This window comes from Canis aureus, chromosome 13 (genome assembly GCF_053574225.1).
Source record: "Canis aureus isolate CA01 chromosome 13, VMU_Caureus_v.1.0, whole genome shotgun sequence".
In the NCBI taxonomy this organism is placed as follows: Eukaryota; Metazoa; Chordata; class Mammalia; order Carnivora; family Canidae; genus Canis; species Canis aureus.
In genome coordinates this window covers 52,008,456-52,025,934 of record NC_135623.1, presented here as the reverse complement: position 1 = coordinate 52,025,934, position 17,479 = coordinate 52,008,456, and the positions used below count along the sequence as shown (strand labels likewise).

General features: G+C 39.6%; 1 long non-coding RNA gene across 1 annotated transcript in view; it reads left to right on the top strand.

Annotated features, from left to right (window-relative positions):
* Positions 1–17,479, top strand: part of LOC144282506 (uncharacterized) — a 60,028-nt gene that overhangs the window by 1,164 nt on the left and 41,385 nt on the right. The window contains exon 2 of the long non-coding RNA XR_013350959.1: positions 4,599–4,792. This is a non-coding gene — a long non-coding RNA (uncharacterized LOC144282506). The remainder of the gene's footprint in view (positions 1–4,598; positions 4,793–17,479) is intronic.

Below are 17,479 nucleotides of genomic sequence, written 5' to 3'. Positions count from 1 at the left end.
CATAGATTGGTACTTTGAAGTGATTGCAAGGAGCTTTTAAAGTTCATAAGTGAAATAATTAGAATCTAATAATAATTGATATTGAGACAAAGTGCCGGATCCCGTTCTTATTTGGCTTCCTAATACATATGAACACAAAGGTGTTTTTTTACTAACATGTGGGAATCGCTGACCTGAATATATTTCGGGTAATAGCATGGTGTACCATAGTTGAAATGTTCATAACTGAATAGTGATAATAGTAACAATAATGATAATTTTAACATTTGCTTCCCGAGAACTCCATAATAGTCTTTCAAATGCCGTCTTTTTTGATGCATTGTTTTTCCTGATTACCCCTAAAATAATTTCTTCTCCTGATTCATATTTTATACATGTAATTAACATATTAGAATGAGACATGACCACCCAAGCACTTTTCTTATTTCAAGGCATTCATCACAGAAATATACTTCTAGATTTAAACTAAAATGTTCTGACACTATTTATACATCAATCATAAATCATTCAGAAACACGAAGAGGTTACATAGTATTATTTAATTCATCTACTTCCACAGCCTACTGGTTTTAAGTGAAACACTTCAGTTGCTCATTAATCGCAAACATTAACCCAAATTTATAAATAAAGGCAAAAATGATTGACGTTACAAAGAAAATGACAAGCAGCAGGCACAGAGCTGCTCTTACTCATTATATCCAATGCTACTGAGATTACAAATACTTTTATGTGTGCATTGAGGGGACAAAGGTAAAGTATGTGCTGTCTCTCTCTATATATAGCTATATTATATTACATATATTTTTTCTTTGTGAAAAAAATCAAAGTGATATAAATGAAGCCTTACACAGTTTATCAAATTGAAAATATATTTCAAGGAAAATCAAACATACATATGAAATCAGAAGTTTTAATTTTCCTCATAACCAAAGTTCAAGGTAGGTCTGGCACCATTCTTTTTAAAGGATGGTTGGAAAATAATGGAGGGCAGGATTTGTCACCTGAAGTGGATGCGTTGAGAATTAATCAGTCTATGAAGCATTCATAATGAAAGAATGAAGAAGCTGCCCCACTCGGAACTATGTAACCATTTTACAGTATGAAAAGGCAGGATGGAGAGGGTCCTGCCTGGGGCAGGTGAATAGAAATCCTGGCCACACACTTGAGCTCTGGGGGAGGAGGGAAGCACTGAGCCTGATACCCCCAAATCTGTTCTCCTCCACCCCCTGAAATTATTTTAGTGGAGACAAAGCTTTTTATCCCACACTGTACCTCAGGGAAAAATGATAGTATAAAATGTCTGGTCAAGATGGGCAGAGGACGAGGGAAGGAATGCAACCATACTGAGTGTGGCCATGGATGGGATGAAGAGGGGCTATGGACACAGGAAACCAGCTTTGCAACTCTTCAGTGATTCTTCCTTTGGTTAGTGCTTCTGCCCATAAATTCATCTTTAAGGAATGTTATACAGATCTTAAAATAGACAGAGTGCTGAATTCCTTGGAAGGAGATAAGCAATCATTCCAGTATGACCATGTCTTGAATATTATGGGGCACTTGGGTGGCTCAGTCAGTTAAGCATCAGCCTTCCTCTCAGGTCATGATCCAGGGGCCCTGAGATCTCGAGCCCTTCATGGAACCCCACATCAGGCTCCTTGCTCTGTGGGAAGACTGCTTCTTTCTCTCCCTCTGCTCCTCCTCCCTGCTTGTGCTCTCTCTCTCTCTCTGTCTCAAAGAAATAAATAAAAATCTTTTTAAAAAATCAAGATTATGAAGAATGAGGGAAGCACCATGTCTTGCATATAAAACAGAACATTAATTCAGAATTTTATTAACTGTAATGTGTCAAACACATTACAAGAGCAAGCAGGAATGTGGAAGGAATGGTAAGAGTGCAAATTCCTTTGGAGGAACCCAGTGCCTTGTGTTTACTCATAGATGCTGCCACCGGTGGGAGAAAGTGACGGGGATCGTAGGGAGGAGAAAGGAAACACACTGATCATAGTGATAGGTGTTTCCTCCCATACTATTACCCCGTATCATCATCTCCAGTTTACAATTGCGAGAGCTAAAAAAAATTTAAGTAACCTGCCCAAGCTTCTATTCTGCACAGCTTGTCAACTGGCACAGCCCCCAAATCCAAACCCGAGTCTCCCTCAAGTTCTTCCCACAGCAATGGTTAAGGATCCGGGTACACCTGAGATCAGGCCTGGCAGGGGCACTGCTTACAAACATGTTGATAACAATTAGTTTGAATGGTTATAAAATATCTGTTATTGCACTTACATTTTAAATACCAATTGTAAAGTCTACAAATTTAAAGTCTACAGAAAGTCAATTTTCTGCAAATATTTTGATCCCTGACATCAGTTTCCATATTGTCCTGGCTGAAAAAGAGTCTGCAGAGGGTGTTTTTGCCTCCAGTAATGGCCTACCTGCTTTGCAATTATCAAAAGATGAAAAAGACCTTTCCTGAAAGGTTTTCTTAGGATTCTAGCATGTAGAGGTTTTTCACTGACTGCTACCTAATCTATTCTTATTATGAGGCCTTAAGAGATTTCTGAGAGACACACTTTTCCAAGGAGTCGGACCCTCAGGTTGCTTATGGAAATGGGATTGCAAACAGCCCTTGAACCTTCAGCTGATCAAAATGTGAAACATTTTTCAAATTACCAGGTAATCCAGTAACCTAAGCCATTTAATGTAAAATCACAAAACTTCAAGGTTAACAGACACTACTGAGAATGTAAGTCCAATTCCTCAATATATTTGAAATCAGTAAAATGAAGCACAATGTACCTAGTAAAGCTGATTTCTTCAAAACTCTTTACCTAAATGTGCAACTCCCTTGCTAAGGACATTTTAGTACAAGCAACTCTCAGCATTGTGGCTGGGTAACAGCCCCTAAATATGAATGATTTAAATAAACTTGCGTTTTGCCTGTGAACAATATTATGATAGGGCAATGGTTTTTAGACCCTGCTCCATAAGCTGGACCATGAGGTTTCACGATTGAAATTTGATGGCAGTGATCTTTTTTCAAATGCACAGGAAAAGAAATTAAATTAATTAATAGAATTCTCTTGACTAAAATTTTTAATCCCCCATATTTTGAGAGCCTTCCTCATATGACATTTTAATATAAAATATATCTCATTCAGACTAAATTAATTTGTATTTGTTGTCTTAATATTTCATCATGTTTCACATTATGACTTTTAGTTGTTCAGCTGGCTGAGTTCATTTGGGACTCGCAGTAAGAGGGGGCTACTTTCCTGATCCAGAACCTGGTGCGTAACTTTTTAACAGAGCTGGCCATGAGTATAGTAGTTAATCAGTTTCTGGTAAGATGTGTTTACCTCACATAGCATCAAATGTCCTATTCACGTTTCTGTAAATAGTGAATTATAAATAACATTCTTTAACAGGTTAGGGTAGCAAGAAAAGAACCAGTGATACACAGGTATCCAATGGATTCCCAGGGAAGCCTCAGGAAGCAACTGAGGACTGGTGGGCTGGGGCTTTTCCTGGGCAAACCTGACTGATGAGTCAGGTCAGCAGATAAGGGAGTTGGGCCCTGGCCAAGTAGTGCAGAGAGTTTGCTCTCTTCACTACGTGCTATCGGTAAAGAGCATAGGTATAATTTCCAAAATTTTGCCCATTAGAATCACAAGAAGTTGGATCATTGTGAGTCAAGAATGAATCATATCATAAGTGATGAAAGCACAAGATAGTAGAAAGGATTTTTTGGTAAAATACATGAAAGAAAGTGTAATAGAAAAAGATCATTTCATTAAATGGAGTGGAAATGGTCATTGCTATTTCTTCAAAGAACTGACAAAGAAATTTGAGACCATATATATTTATATCTGTATCTATCTGTATATCTGGGAAGGTCTTTAAACTGTGACGGATTTGGAATTTTTAAAACAATTCTAATGCTAATGTGTGTTTTTGTTTGGGAAGCAGTCTGATTCTCATTTAGAATGTCCAAATTCAGTGTTAGGATTGCAGGATTAGCTCTTCAACTTCGAGTTATGCGGCAGCGGTTAGGTACTGAAAAGAGCCACCTAAGAAAATGGGGCAGAGAAATGGTGGCGACATATATTAAGGTTCTGGTGGTGGCACCTGTTAAAGTTCAAGCCTACAAAACCAGGTATTTACACGTCTCCTTCATCCTTGCCAGCACAGCAAGTCAGGTGAATAGAACATAGGAATGATTCTCCTCCCAGCAAATACCTGGGGAGGCTCTCCTAGCTAGTCCCCTAATTGGCCATGAAGATGGGTGAAAGGACATGAGTGAGATGAAATCAGCCAATAGAATTCTGTGGAATAAAGATATGCTTCAAGCAGAAAAATTAAACTAATGAGTGCATTTTCTTGGCTGCAAGTGTTAATCCCCGACACTTTTCTTAATGCCTCCCCTATGCGAGACTTCAGTATAAAATATTACCTCATTCAGAACTGGTTTCCTAGGATTCCAGTTCCTGCAAAATCAGTCCTGGTGGGGCCACTGCCTACAAACATGTTGATAACAATTAATTTGAATGCTTATAAAATATCTGTTGCTGCAGTTACATTTTAAAATATCCGTTTAGGTGGCTTGGTCTTCATGAAGAAGGGAAATGATCTGTTGGAAACTGAGCTGACATCTATGTGCAGCGTGTCCTTACTACGTTGCTCTGCGTCGGGCACACAGTAAGCTGCGATAAACTGTCATTAAGCGGTAGAATCGATGAGTGGCCGCCGCGTGTGTGGGATTCCGAGGAGTGGAGAGGCAGTGGATTGTGAGGTAGGAGATTCGTGCCTCCACAAAGGTGTTGTGATTTTAAAGATTTCTTTCCATTTCTACTGCTTCTGCCTTAGTTCAAACGTTATCATCTCTCACATAAACTCCTGCAGCAGCCACCTCCCTGGTCTTCATGCTCTTACTCTTGCTTCTTGCATTCTATACTCCACAGAAAGGACAGTAATCTTTTAAAAAATATGGATCAGATCATGTCATCCGCTTGCTTAAAACCATTTGATGGTTTCCTGTAGCATTTAAAGTATAATCCAACCTCGTCACCTGGCCTACAAAGAAAGGCCCTGCCTCCCGTGGCACCTGCCTGACCCTCTAATCCTTTACTACCTACCGTACCCACTGTGCTCATGTTACACTTACCATCTTCTAGTCCTTGAATGTGTCAGACTTGTTGCCACCACGGGGCCTTTGTACTAGCTGTTCTCTCTACCTGAAACACAGATGCTCAAAAAGCATGCTCCTTCTTATCATGAAGACCTCAGCTTACGTCTCCAGGTGCTCTAAAGGGTGTCACTCTGATGATTTTTATCTTTTGACACATATCATCATCTGCTTTTTGAGGGGGGGAGGTGGCAGGAGAGACAGAGAGAGAGGGCCAGAGGTGTAGGCAGAGGGAGAGGCAGGTTCCCTGCAGGGAGCCTGATGTGGGACTTGATCCCAGGACCGCAGGATCACGCCTTGAGCCAAAGGCAGATGCTCAACCGCTGCGCCACCCAGGTGTCCCTACCACCTGCTATTTTCTTGTTTACCTTTTTATTGTCTGTCTCCCCTGCATTTAAAGATAATCACGCCAAGAACTTATTCAAACATGCATCCCCAAGAACCACAGCAGTCTGGCATTTAATAAGAGTTCAGTACAAGATTTTTGAAGAGAAATGGATGAACAGATGAGTTGTCTTGGTTTGTGAAGGATCTATGATGGAGAATGGATTGTTCTGTGGGTTTGTACGAACCTCTGTGCATGTCCCCAATGTCAAAATAACAAATTGACTCAAACAGGAAAATCAGTTAAACAAACGTATTTTTAATATCTTTTAGGCAACACAACGGCATTGTGAATTGGACTCTTTAAAGTCTTTTCAGCCTCCTATTTGGAGTGCTGCTCATATAGGAACTGTTTAAATTTCATTTGCACACATTAAAACTTGAGGTTTTCAAGAGGCTATTTTCTCAAAACTTCCGACTTGCTTCCCAAAGTCTGTGGTGTTTCTGTGTGATTCTTCCCGTCCCGTGTCAGCAGGATGGTTTTCTGTGTTTCAGGTTTATAAAATTGTTGACAAACGCCCACTGAGTCGAGAGCTAGCATATTCCGAGACAGGGTGTTATAATGGGAATTTGCAGTGGGCTGGGGGAAGGAGTGGGGGTGAGGAAATGGGAATCTGTCCACCCACACTGGTTGGAAAACCTCCTTTAAAACTCTCCCAGCACCAACTGAGCTTAATTCGGTTGTTACAGGGAGTATGTGTGCTGTGATGGCAATGTGTCAGGCCTAATTGGGACCCTCTGAGAGCTAAGAGGACGTGCAATTCTAGCAGGGAAATGTTAATCCAGTCACAAACACCATGTTCACAGGAAAACTTCCCTTCAGCCCTCCCTGCCTTCCTTACTTAGCTATTCAAGGGAAGTGATCGGTGCATGCAAACTTATAAAAATTTAAACTATTTGGGTGCTTTTGGAAATGAGTTATAGAGCTCAACTAAACAAAAAAAAAAAAATTCTCCGTGAAAATGAGATACTTAATAGGGATTGCTGACTCCTCTCTCCCATAAGGGCAGGTCTGGCCAGTCAGAAAGCCACCTGGATTTACAGGAGTGACATTTGCAGGAAATTCAAATTTAAATCAGATTTACCCCCCACACACATCCCCTCACCCCCTGTATTTGGGCCCCAAGGAACTCACAGATTTCTACATTAACCCTAATTTCCAATTTTAGGTAAATGTTCACCAGGCCATTTCTGGAACAATCAGTGGAAAGTAATATAAGAGAAAAATCTCTCATTCTCTGACTTAGAAGGAAGCCGAGGAAGGGTGGAAGGTTGTCTGTGTTAAGATCTATTCTAGTGTCATTAACACCCGGGGAAAGCCACCCCTTTAGGGGGCTGTCCAAGCTTATGATTTACACTTGCCTCCTGGTGGAGTGGAATCATGGGAACAAGAAACTTCTTGGAATCACAGGGTCAAAGTACTGCCCAGATCATGAGATGAAGGCACCATGACCTTCATTTCACCTCACTAGCTGACAATAAATGAACAAGAAAAGGAAGAACTCATAGAGACAAAGAAACAAGTTTCCACCCACCATTTCTGTGTTAGACCATGTGGTCTACCATGAAAAGAAGCTTTAACCAATAAGCTGTGATGCCTATAAAGCTAAATCTAAAAGAAACAAAGCAATAGACCTTAGAGAAAGGTATTTTACCTACTTCTCCCTTTTGTGTGTGGAAACAAACCTCAAATGGCTTTCACTGGGTTTCCGGATTTACTGGTGAGTTTGCATATTTTTATCTTGGCCCAGTTTGTGCTCACATTTATCGATCACATCCTATATGCCAGACACTACCCGAGTATTTTACATACCTTAACTCATTTTAATTCTCACAATTCCAAGAAGCAGGTATATTATTATAATCGTTTCACAGATAAGGTGGTGCACAAGGTTACAGGGTTTTAAAATCACAGCATCTGCTGAAAATAAAATTCCACCTAAGTCACCATTTTCCAAAAAGGACCTGAGCAAAGCTGGAGAAAATATTTTGACTCACAAGAATTAAGTTTCAGACTGGATGATGTTTAGGAAAGAACATTGCTAACTGAGCAGAAGGGAGCTACATTCAGACTTAAATGAGACTTTCAGACACTGTGTCTAAGCTCTGACTAGTCAGAACCTAGAGTTTCCGTGGATCAGGAATGCTGCCGTCGTACCTCTTCTCCTGCTATCTTAAGTGAAATGAGGCCTTGGTTAGCCATAGTTGCCTTCATGCACGCCATGTATCCTATCAGTCGTTTATGTCTGCATTTGCTTTGTTTTGGGTAAACTTTTTATCTCAGGGCTACAGCAGGAGCCATGTGGAAAGTCTTCATCACAAGAGCTCCTCTGTGAGATCATTTGCTTACCTGAATCTGCAGTTATCCTGAGGACAAGGTGGGGTGATGTGTCCTGGTATGTTCCCCACAAGCAATTCTTTGCTTATCCCCAGCTCTTCCTGACCATTTCCAAAGATCTGTCTACCTGTGTTTTAGTCCACCGATGTTTTATTTACGGAATCTCACTGAGACCAGGCAGTGCAGAAAGGGGCCCTGTGTTTTATGATAAGTTCTATTTTCAAAGCTTTAGGCTTAAAGAGAACTGACTTACAGAATGTCAGATGACCTTACCATGAGGCTTACCAAGCAAGTAGCATACTAGGAACAGAAAATGGCTTTGCTGGACATTGCACACCAAACCACAGGCAGCGCCGTAAGTCTTTCCCAAGTATTCAAAGTTAGAATGGGCATAATTCTATGATGAAATGAATTTTTAAAAATTTACTGAGAAAATTTGATTTTGTCACCTATAATATTTTTCTTCCCTGATGAAACCGATCCAGAAGTAGCAGACATTATTTTTCATTTCTGCCATATTCAGCTTGGTAGGAAATAATGTCAGCCAGAGATATTAACTTCCGCCTCATTGTGCATGTTAAAGTGTTCTCATTATCTGGTTTGCCAGCTCTAAACCTATTCAAGAAGGAGAGAAAAAAAGAAAGATCTCAGCACGAAACGCATTCTGACTATAGGGAGCCCCATGAACTGTTTTTAAAAATTTAGCAGAACATGTCCTCATTCCATACATGAAGTTTTTATATATATATATAGATATAGATATCTAAGTCCTTGAGTGTTAGGAGCCACTTTCATGATTCATTTTCCAGGAAATCTATGAAATCAAGAAAAGATGCTACTACAGGTGCCATTGTCTGAGAGCACAGTATTCTCTTGGTTAAGAACACTACGGAGATGCTGGTGATCTTTGCTGGATTTTACACAAATAATGAGTTCTTTTAACATTGCTTTGTAATGCTTATTTCTGATACTGATGAACCAGCCTATGGTAACATGGGGAACATGGCAAAATAGTTTCAGACACTAAAATGACTGGCTCGATGAGTGCGTATGTTACCCTTACACCCCGGTTGACAACGACACACAATCCATGTCCCCAAGGGAAAGAAGGCCATGGTAGCAGGGCTGCTAATGTGCAGGGTAACACATTCAATGAAAACATGCCAATGCTGCTGGATGCTCCATCATCAGTAGTAAATGTGGAATCATCTCTCTTTTGGTTTTGCTTTCCTAATTCACCTCAGGTATCTCTGCTTTAGTTCGTAATCTTTAAGCACATCTGTGTCAAGGTCTTCTAAAGAGTCCAGGGGAGGTTTCCCTCTTCCTTTGGGGTGTGAGGTAGGCCACATTTCTCTACAGTGTTATTAAGGCCCTCAATTATTCATGCATTCCTTCTTTCCTCTCCTTAAGTTTCTTATACAGTACTCAGAAGAAGCACTCTTCCTAACTTATGCCGACTGTCACCTCTGCATTTACCTGGCCATCAGGATGCTTACCCAGAGAAATGATTCCTCTACTCCTATAATAAAACATTTTGAAGTGTTAGAGATGTTTACTTGACTTCATTGTAGGAAAGAACATGAAGTGTTTATTTTGAATTCCAGCATCTAACAGAGTCTGACTCATAGTGGCACTCAATAAATTCTTATTGAATTGATTTTTAAATTTTTTATTGCTGAAATGAAACATGGGTGTCAGCCTTTTTACAGATGCTGTAGTATGCTCACTGGAACATCAGTGACCTACTGTTTTTACTTCCAAAATTGACTTAAAAAAACAAAAACAAAAACAAACAACTTTATTGGGAATAAAACTAAGCTGTTTCACAATGCTGAAATGTGCGAAGTTTGAGAAGGTTTTTAGACACTTCCACAGTGAAAATTGGCATTTAAATATTCATATTAAGTTCATCACATAGGGATAAGTTTTTTATCAAGTTTTGTTTAACATCAAGGTTCTCATATTATATCTTATCTTTACGAACTAATATGGAAGAGCAAAGATTTAACTTATCAAGGAAATTGGCATTTGAGAGTGGTCTGAAGAGCAGGCAGGTTTTTATATTGGAGAGGGATAAGGATGGGAAGCCAGGAAGCTGGTCAGTAGGAGATCAGGGATCATGTCTTAACATAATGGAGCCTGGAAGAAATAAGTGAAAGCAAGCTACAAAAATGAAACACACAGAGACTCTTTAAGGAAGTTGAAGTTGTTCAGTTTGGCTGGAAAATAGGTTAGGGCAGTGTTTCTCAACTGTGGTACTATTGATAGTTTGAGCCAGATAATTCTTTGTTGTGGGAAGGAATTGCACTATGCGTTTCAGGATATTTAACAGGATCATTGGCTTCTACCTACTAAATGCTAGTAGTATCTCCCAAGTTGTGACAGCCAAAAATATCTCCGGACATTGCCAAATATCCCCCGGTGGAGGTGGGGAGCAAAATCTCTCTTGCTTAAGGACCATTGAGTTAGGAAATTGCTTAGAAATAGGGCTAGAGAAGGAAATTAGGATCACAATTCAAGAGATCTGTGATGTCAAGATAGGGCATTTATACTTAATTTGATAGACAAGGATATTAAATATTTCTGAGCTAAGGAATTACAAGAATCAGTCTTGTGTTTTAGGGAGAATAATTTGGCAGTTCATGTAACTGCATTTTTATAAAATATAAGTATGTGTATATTATATATATATTTCAAGTAAGTAAATTAGTCAACATCTGTAGACCTCCGTTTTTTCATATGTAAAATGAGGATAACCATAGCATTGTAAAGAGGATGAAATTAAGTAATTCATGTAAAGTACTTGGAACAGTGTCTATTACATTTTAAGTAAAAAATAAATGTTTTTGTTACTGTTATTAGCCTCATTTACCAAAAACAAGGCACTGCTGTGGTGCAAGAAACTTTGAAACATTTTTGAAGTACAGCTACCATTTCTACCATGAATCAATTATCAAATAACTTATTAGAAAACTAAGTCCAAGTATAACTAAAATAATCATGAATCCAAAGAGACGGCTATTTCCATTCCTCCCTGAATCCTAGATTCAAAGCAAATAAAATCACACTTACAAACGAAATGGGAGAAAATATTAAAAAGAGAAAAAAAAACTGATTTCAAAGCTTCTGCTCAAATTCATATTGTAGTGCCCTGAAACCATGTAAAGACAGACGGAAGGCAACAGCCCTAAAACTGCTCTACAGGGGCAACTTTGAATGGGTCGGCTTCCACATGTAATTGCTAACAAGCCACAGGTGCCAAGCCACATGAGCCGGTGATAGCCTGATTTTGAGAAGAGAAATGACAATTCTTTACCCATCATTCATCCCAAGGTGCGCTTGTCATCTCTTGTAGCACATAGCGAGTTACCTTTTTATTAGTGGCTTTGGAAATCTTTTCGCAAGTGAGCAGCAGCAGCATCCTTATCTGGGAAACTGCGTGTAAATGAGACTATGCGGGTTGGGGGATATGCGATCCATCTGCCAGGAGGATGAAAGATGTGCATTTGAGCTCTCAGGCAATCAGATGAGGGGCGCTTTCCTTCCTGCCTGTCTCTCCACACTGACCAAAATGATGGGCGAATGCACTTCTCCCATCCTACCTGTTTTCTTTGCCTGTTTGCCTGACCATCTAACCTCACCAGCTTGAAAAAAAGAAAATGCTTTGATGGTTTCAAATACAAAATCAAGTTAATCTTATTGGTTTGTTTAACAATACAATCTTACTTTTTTTTTTTAAGTTTTCCAGATGTTTTCTCATAAGTCATCTTGTTTGGGCTCTACCAAAGCCTTTAATGTGAACGTCACAGATATGACCTACTCCTTACAGAGGGAAGCTGCGGTTCAATAAGGTTAAATGCCTTGTCCATGGAAATGATGGAACTGGAGAATAGAAGGCGGGTGTTCTGACTCGGAGTCCCAACCCTGTGACTGTGGACAATCTCTTCATCAATTCCATACCACAATGTCCATTTATATTCACATTCCTCTTCCTTTTTTATTCCAGCCAGTGTCATCATTTCCAACTAACAAATTTATAAGAATAATTAGGGCCTTATCATCCTTGGACTGATTTTCTGAAGAAGCTTCTTGCTTTGGTCTTTATGCCTTTAGTCATGTCCTACTTAAATCCCTCATCAACCTCCGCTGTGGAGTCAGGCTTTCCTCAGCAACACCTTGGCAGGATCCTATCACTTTGCAGCTACTTTCAGCTACTTATCCAGTCTCATTATTGCATTTAAGATGTGTCCTTTTCATTTCATCTTTCATCTCAATCCAATCCAAAACTTTTCTTTCTTCCTCCCAATGTAGGTGAGATTTATGATCCTAGGCTCTAACATGGTAGTAAAACATGGTCTGGATCTTCAATATCTACTCTCCCTCTCCCTTCTAGGGAGTTCCTCTAGTTTTGGGGTAGGAAAAAAGCAGAAAAAAATGAATGCCTCCTAACTTTCCTGGGTTGCAAAGACTACAGACAACAGGAGGAAGGGAAATTATAAAGTATTTCTATATTGTGGAGCTTTGACAATACCTTGTCATTGCTGATTTAGTGAGTCACTTCACTGGTGTGAAACAGCAGCTGGGCCTTCAATTAATCTCTCTTTGCCCCTGGAGCCTCCTTCAGTTTCTCCATCTCCTGGGATGAGATCCTTGTTTTCATCTAAATGAAGGAGAGTCCTGGTTTCTGAAGGATACCCTTATCATCAAGATCAGAGACAACAAGAATAGACCCAAGTTTCAATCTGTTTTTACAGAGCTCCTGCCTGCTCATGATCTTCCTATGGTGACTGCCTGCCTGTGCACTTCAGGCTTTCACACAATTAGACACAGAGACAGTCTCACAGAGAGTACTCGCCTAGTCTCCACAATTGCATAAGTCAATTCTCCTCTTGTGTAAAGCTATCTATGGGCATGTGTATGTAGCATACTGGTTCTCCTTCTCTGGCAGAACCCAATATATACAAACTTTAGATGCAGGGTCAAGAGACCACTGATTTAAAGACAGTAGAAATAATTGCTTATTTATATGCTGATAGGAATGAACCAAAAATGTAAAGTAGTGGGAGAAAATGGCTGGAGCATTATTTTTGAGTAGTGAAAGTGGGTGAAGCATAGCATACAAGAGCAAGTCTTGGCCCTCACTAGGTAGATGAAAAGATCATCTATAACAAGAAGATAAAATATAGATTATATAGCTACAGATGTTAGTAAGTGGGCAATTATGGTGCTGGCATTTTGTGCAAGTTTTCTTTTGAGCATTACACACAGATAGACACTCAAAATGGGATTTCTAAAATATTTTCTTCAAGTAGAAGGAAAATAATATAATCCTAGAAAGAAAATCTGAGTTACAAAAAGAAATAAGGCACAAAGAAAATGATAAATGTGTGAGTCAAACTAATAAGATAGGATAAAGAAGACTCGTGCACTGGAAGTAAATCCAAAAACAGCACCCCAGGATGAGATTAATTCACTGGTAAACTCTACCAAATATACAAGAAAGAAAAAAAATGCTAGTGTTACCCAAATTATTCTAGATAATAGAGGAAAAGGAAAAACTTCTCAACTCATTCTGTGCAACCCATATTACACCAGTACCAAAACAAGACAAAAATTCCTAGCAAAATTTTAGCAAGTCAAATCCAGAAATATATAAAATGCATAATACATTACAACAAAAGGGATTTATCGCAGGAGTGCAAATTTGTCTTAATAAACTAAATCAATATAATTCACAGGGAAAACAAAGGTAAATATATGATAAAATGTACCACCAAATCATGATAAAAATTCTCAGCAAAGAAGACAGAAACTTAAAGACCCCGAATAGCCAGGGGAATTTTAAAAAAGAAAACCATATCTGGGGGCATCACAATGCCAAATTTCAGGTTGTACTACAAAGCTGTGGTCATCAAGACAGTGTGGTACTGGCACAAAAACAGACACATAGATCAATGGAACAGAATAGAGAACCCAGAAGTGGACCCTGAACTTTATGGTCAATTAATATTCGATAAAGGAGGAAAGACTATCCATTGGAAGAAAGACAGTCTCTTCAATAAATGGTGCCGGGAAAATTGGACATCCACATGCAGAAGAATGAAACTAGACCACTCCCTTGCACCATACACAAAGATAAACTCAAAATTAATGAAAGATCTTAATGTGAGACAAGATTCCATCAAAATCCTAGAGGAGAACACAGGCAACACCCTTCTTGAACTCGGCCACAGTAACTTCTTGCAAGATACATCTACGAAGGCAAAAGAAACAAAAGCAAAAATGAACTATTGGGACTTCATCAAGAATAAGAAGCTTTTGCACAGCAAAGGATACAGTCAACAAAACTCAAAGACAACCTACAGAATGGGAGAAGATATTTGCAAATGACATATCAGATAAAGGGCTAGTTTCCAAGATCTATAAAGAACTTCTTAAACCCAACACCAAAGAAACAAACAATCCAATCATGGAATTGGCAAAAGACATGAAGAGAAATCTCACAGAGGAAGACATAGACATGGCCAACACGCACATGAGAAAATGCTCTGCATCGCTTGCCATCAGGGAAATACAAATCAAAACCACAATGAGATACCACCTCACACCCGTGAGAATGGGGAAAATTAACAAGGCAGGAAACCACAAATATTGGAGAGGATGCGGAGAAAACGGAATCCTCTTGCACTGTTGGTGGGAATGTGAACTGGTGCAGCCACTCTGGAAAAGTGTGTGGAGGTTCCTCAAAGAGTTAAAAATAAACCTGCCCTATGACCCAGCAATTGCACTGTTGGGGATTTACCCCAAAGATTCAGATGCAATGACATGCCGGGACACCTGCACCCCGATGTTTCTAGCAACAATGTCCACAATGGCCAAACTGTGGAAGGAGCCTCGGTGTCCATCGAAAGATGATGGATAAAGAAGCTGTGGTCTATGTATACAGTGGAATATTCCTCAGCCCTTAGAAACGACAAATACCCACCATTTGCTTCGACGTGGATGGAACTGGAGGGTATTATGCTGAGTGAAGTAAGTCAATCGGAGAAGGACAAACATTATATGTTCTCATTCATTTGGGGAATATAAATAATAATGAAAGGGAATAGAAGGGAAGGGAGAAAAAATGTGTGGGAAATATCAGAAAGGGAGACAGAACATGAAGACTCCTAACTGGGAAACGAACTAGGGGTGGTGGAAGGGGAGGAGGGCAGGGGGCAGTGAATGGGTGACGGGCACTGAAGGGGGAACTTGACGGGATGAGCACTGGGTGTTATTCTGTATGTTAGTAAATTGAACACCAATAAAAAATAAATTTATTATAAAAAAAAGTGAGTATGGTCTCTGGAGCTAGAAAAAAAAAAAAAAAAGACAGAAACTTCCTAAACATTTACTAAAGCATTCAGGTCACATCATATTAAGTTGCAAAAGACTGAATGTTTTCCCAGTACTACCAGGCCCAAGGAAGGCAAGGCTACCCACCTTGCTAGGTTGGAAATGCTTAAGTAAAATTGTCTTTATTCAAAGACGACATGATCGTCCTCATGGAGAATTCTAATGAACCTACAACAACAAAAAAGACACAGGCCAACATTAGTAAACGAGTTAGGCAATACTGCAACATGCAAAAATTAACTATATTACCAGAAATAGAAGTTAGTGTTGTTTTTATTTTTATTTTTATTTATTTATTTATTTTTTAATTTATTTTTTATTGGTGTTCAATTTACTAACATACAGAATAACCCCCAGTGCCCGTCACCCATTCACTCCCACCCCCCGCCCTCCTCCCCTTCTACCACCCCTAGTTCGTTCCCCAGAGTTAGCAGTCTTTACGTTCTGTCTCCCTTTCTGATATTTCCCACACATTTCTTCTCCCTTCCCTTATATTCCCTTTCAGTATTATTTATATTCCCCAAATGAATGAGAACATATAATGTTTGTCCTTCTCCGATTGACTTACTTCACTCAGCATAATACCCTCCAGTTCCATCCACGTTGAAGCAAATGGTGGGTATTTGTCATTTCTAATGGCTGAGTAATATTCCATTGTATACATAGACCACAGCTTCTTTATCCATCATCTTTCGATGGACACCGAGGCTCCTTCCACAGTTTGGCCATTGTGGACATTGTTGCTAGAAACATCGGGGTGCAGGTGTCCCGGCATGTCATTGCATCTGAATCTTTGGGGTAAATCCCCAACAGTGCAATTGCTGGGTCATAGGGCAGGTTTATTTTTAACTCTTTGAGGAACCTCCACACACTTTTCCAGAGTGGCTGCACCAGTTCACATTCCCACCAACAGTGCAAGAGGATTCCGTTTTCTCCGCATCCTCTCCAATATTTGTGGTTTCCTGCCTTGTTAATTTTCCCCATTCTCACGGGTGTGAGGTGGTATCTCATTGTGGTTTTGATTTGTATTTCCCTGATGGCAAGCGATGCAGAGCATTTTCTCATGTGCGTGTTGGCCATGTCTATGTCTTCCTCTGTGAGATTTCTCTTCATGTCTTTTGCCAATTTCATGATTGGATTGTTTGTTTCTTTGGTGTTGGGTTTAAGAAGTTCTTTATAGATCTTGGAAACTAGCCCTTTATCTGATATGTCATTTGCAAATATCTTCTCCCATTCTGTAGGTTGTCTTTTGGTTTTGTTGACTGTATCCTTTGTTGTGCAAAAGCTTCTTATCTTGATGAAGTCCCAATAGTTCATTTTTGCTTTTGTTTCTTTTGCCTTCGTGGATGTATCTTGCAAGAAGTTACTATGGCCAAGTTCAAAAAGGGTGTTGCCTATGTTCTTCTCCAGGATTTTGATGGAATCTTGTCTCACATTTAGATCTTTCATCCATTTTGAGGGAAACAGGCATTCAGATCCAGGAAATAGAGAGATCCCCCCCTAAAATCAATAAAAACCGTTCAACACCTCGACATTTAATAGTGAAGCTTGTTTTTATTTTTTTATGGGATTTCTCAGCTGGTGCATCTATGGACAAAGGAACTGTCCCAATAAATATATAAAGCCTCACCCATAGGTGTGCTCATACGTTAAGTGTCACTGAGAAATAGATACCTACATTTAGGCACATGAGTTTTATTTGAATGCGGTCACTGATTGCTTTAATGGCAATAACAGTTCCACCAAAAGTGCATGTCCAATGTGGGGCAATGCTGATGCAATGCCACTCTTTGTGTCCTTGCTATAAAAATGTCCTTTCCTTCTCAACCCTGTAATGAGTTAGCATCTGAAATTCAGATTCCTCAGATTCCTGTGACTCTGATGTCACAGTCCCTTTCTTCTCTCATTTTAGGGACTGTCATTCCCACACACCAACATAGAGATGTTACTCATGAGCCCGAGATGAGTACATGTGCAATGCTCCTGTTCTTTTTTCTTCAGCCACCCTGTTTCTCAGTCTGCTTGTCTCCCTGTATTTCACATCACAGTTGGTAGCACAAGCATTTACCCACTTATTTTCAATATAAATTTTGATCTTTTTCTCCCTTTAAAGTCAGTTGGTTACCAGGTCCTAGCAATTTCACCTCCTAACTGTCTCTAGACTCCGTATCTTCCTC